The sequence below is a fragment of the Lonchura striata genome, chromosome 3, assembly GCF_050655825.1.
Source record: "Lonchura striata isolate lonStrDom1 chromosome 3, ASM5065582v1, whole genome shotgun sequence".
In the NCBI taxonomy this organism is placed as follows: domain Eukaryota; kingdom Metazoa; phylum Chordata; class Aves; order Passeriformes; family Estrildidae; genus Lonchura; species Lonchura striata.
In genome coordinates this window covers 115,553,636-115,556,611 of record NC_140705.1, presented here as the reverse complement: position 1 = coordinate 115,556,611, position 2,976 = coordinate 115,553,636, and positions in this window count along the sequence as shown.

Sequence of the window (2,976 nt, the reverse complement as noted above, 5' to 3'; positions counted from 1 at the left end):
GCTGCAGCCGTGGCAGCGCTGGCAGGGCGGGGGTCGGGCTGTGCCGCTGCATTCGGGGCGCTTCTTCTGCCCCCGGCCCGGCAGCGAAGGGTGCGGCGCGGAGCCCTGCCGGCAGTGCCGGGGCTGGCCGGGGCGGAAGGGGAGCTGGGCGCGGCTGGGCTGCCGCGGGCCCGCCGGAGCCGCGCCGGTGCGAGCCGTGCGGAGCCGAGCGGAGCTTTGGCCGGGCCGGCGGGCGGGGGAGGCGGCGCGGGCGGGGCCGGTGCCGGCCGGTGCCGCCGCTCCGTCCGCTCCGGGCGCGGGGCTCGGGCGCCGCCGGGGCCCCCCGGGCCCGGTGCCGGCCCCGCCGGGCCGGGGGCAGCGGGCGGGGGTCTGCCGGCGCGGCGCCGCCTCTGCCTGCCGGAGGAGCCGCTTTCCTGCCGGAGCCGCGCTGCGCCCGGGGCCGGGAGCGCGGCTCCGCATCTTCCAGCCTCCCTCGCTGCGCTGGTTTTGAGGCGCTCCTGAGGAGCTCCTGGGATCGGTGGCTTTTGATCGGCGTCGCTGTAGGAGAAGGGCCTCGGGCGCTTCTTGGTTGTTACGGTTCTTGCTTCGGCTGCTCATGGCAAGGTTTTTGTTTTTGGGTTGAGTTTGTTGTTGGATTTTTTTTTTTTTTTGTGCGATATGTTGGATGTTTGTTTTGTTTTGATTATTTTCATATTGCTAAAATGATTGTAGTTATCTTCTTAAAGGATATGTTTTTTTAAGGTTTTACACTGATTTTTATGGGTCGTAGCATGAAGTACAGGGTTGGTTTTTAATTAGGTTGTGGTGGCTTTTATTAGCATGAGTATGTAGTGTTAGTTTTGGTGGGCTTGAGGTAGTGTGCTGTAGTGAATTAGTGAGGTTTTTTTTTAATCTTGGTAATTGCATTTTTTAAATTTTCCGATAGAGGTTTTATTCATTTGGTTTGTTTAATTGTTCTGGACGTTTTATTGTTACCGGTAATTTGGGACTTATTGTTTGTGGTTACATTTCTCTTTTGGTGACGTGTTTATTTCTTGTTGTGACGCGGCAGGCACTCCCCTCGCCGCGGCACCCCGAGCGGTGCCGTGCTGGGCTGCGAGAGGGAAGAGAATGGGCGGCCGCTCCCCCTGTGAAGCTCTGCTGTGGTATTTGTATTTTGATGGTTTGAGGCATTATGGGTTTATTGAGTTAGGAATAATTTTTTGTCGTTGTTACTGTATTTATTTGGGTTTTTGTTTCAGTTTGATGTATTTGTTGGTTGCTTTTTATTAGTGTTTTTTTTTTAGGAACTTGTGTATTTATACAGTGGATTTTTTCAGGTAGTTATTTATGTGGGTGCTTCTCTTTTTATTGTCTAGTGGTTTAGGTTTTTGTTAATCTCCTTTATTACTTTGATTTTTAAAGCTAACTTAGCAGAATACTGGTTACTCTTTGAGTTAGTGTAGAGGTACGGTTTTAATTTTTAGCAGCTTTCAGGGTCTGTTGTACTGTTTGAAGTTTAGTAAGTTGGTTGGACTTCTTTTTCTAGTGGGTTTTGTGATTTGTTTTGTGGGTTTCTCTAGGGCTGATTTTTATTTTTGTTTCATTTTTGTGATGTGTCTCACTGACAACTGTTAGTGAAAAGAGTGTAGTGTGGGGTTGTTTTTGCTGGTAGTTAGTTCTATGGTGGTGTATTTTTAGTCTCTGTTGTTTGTTTTTGGGTTTCTTTTGTTAAAGTTTTCATTTTGGGGTTAATTTTTAATTATTTTTAAGGTTTTAGGGCGATTGAGATTTTTTTATATGGATGTCCTGTATGATAACAGTTAATTTATTTGCTTTATGTGGCATTGATGGCAGGGTAGAGGACATTTTTGTATAGAATGTGTATTTTAATCATAGTACTAAAATAATACCATGGTAAGAGGGGCTGTGTTTTATTGTTTGTTTCTGAGGTGGTTTGGCATTTTCTTATAGGTTGGGGTTTTTTTTTGTTGGCTCGTGGAGCCATTCTGGCTGTTTTTGATGAAATTGGTGGGACTTTGATGCTTTTTGATTTTGCTTTTTTTTTTTTTTTTTTTGTGGTGTAATAGTCTTTTAGAAGAATTTGGATGATTTTAAAAGTATTTTTGTTATACTTTTCATCTAATGTTGCTGGATTATTACAGATGTTTTGGAGCTTTATTTTTTTAAGTTTCATTTGGATGAATTTATGCTGGATGGTAGGACTGTGTTCTTATTTTTGGGGCAGTTGGTTGTAGATGTATTGTATGTTTTTCAAGTGAAGGTAAATCAAGGTTTGTATTTGGTTGTTAGAGGAATAGAGAAAAATGTTTTGGTGATGTTAACAGTGGTGTGTTTTTTTGGGGTTTTTGATTTATAGTAAGTCTGGTACGGTAGTGTTTAATGGTGGAGTTCTTTAAGGTATGATAGTTTATAGTTAATTCTTATTGGTTTTAGATTTGTGTGTAAGTTAGAGGAGGTTATTGAAGGGTAAGCGGGTGTTTTAGATGAGTTTTAGTGTTTCAGTTGATAGGGCATTTTTTGGATGGGAGTTAGAGTATTTTGAGTTGTTTGGTGTCGCTGGTGATGTATTGTTGAGGTGGTAAGGAGTATTTGTTGGGTTTTTTTAAAGAAGGTTTATTGTAGATAGTTTTAGATAGTTGTGGTGGGTTGCTTGATTGTTTTATGTTTTTTAGCCTTTTTGTAGTTATTTGAAATATGTTAGAGTTTTTTGGGTTTATTGAAATACTTGATTTTGAGGAAGTTCCTATTTAGAATGTATGAATTTTTTTGGCTTAAAATAAAAAATTTATATTCTAGTTATAGTGAGGATTATTTTTTTTTCTTTTCTTACTGCTATATTTTGTGATATTTGTGTTAGGTAGTAGTAGGGATAGCTTTACTTTTATACGTTGAAACGAGGGTAGTGCATACTGGTGTTCATAAAGGTTTAATATTTTTATGGTTCTGATGTGTTAGGTTAACGAATTTATAACG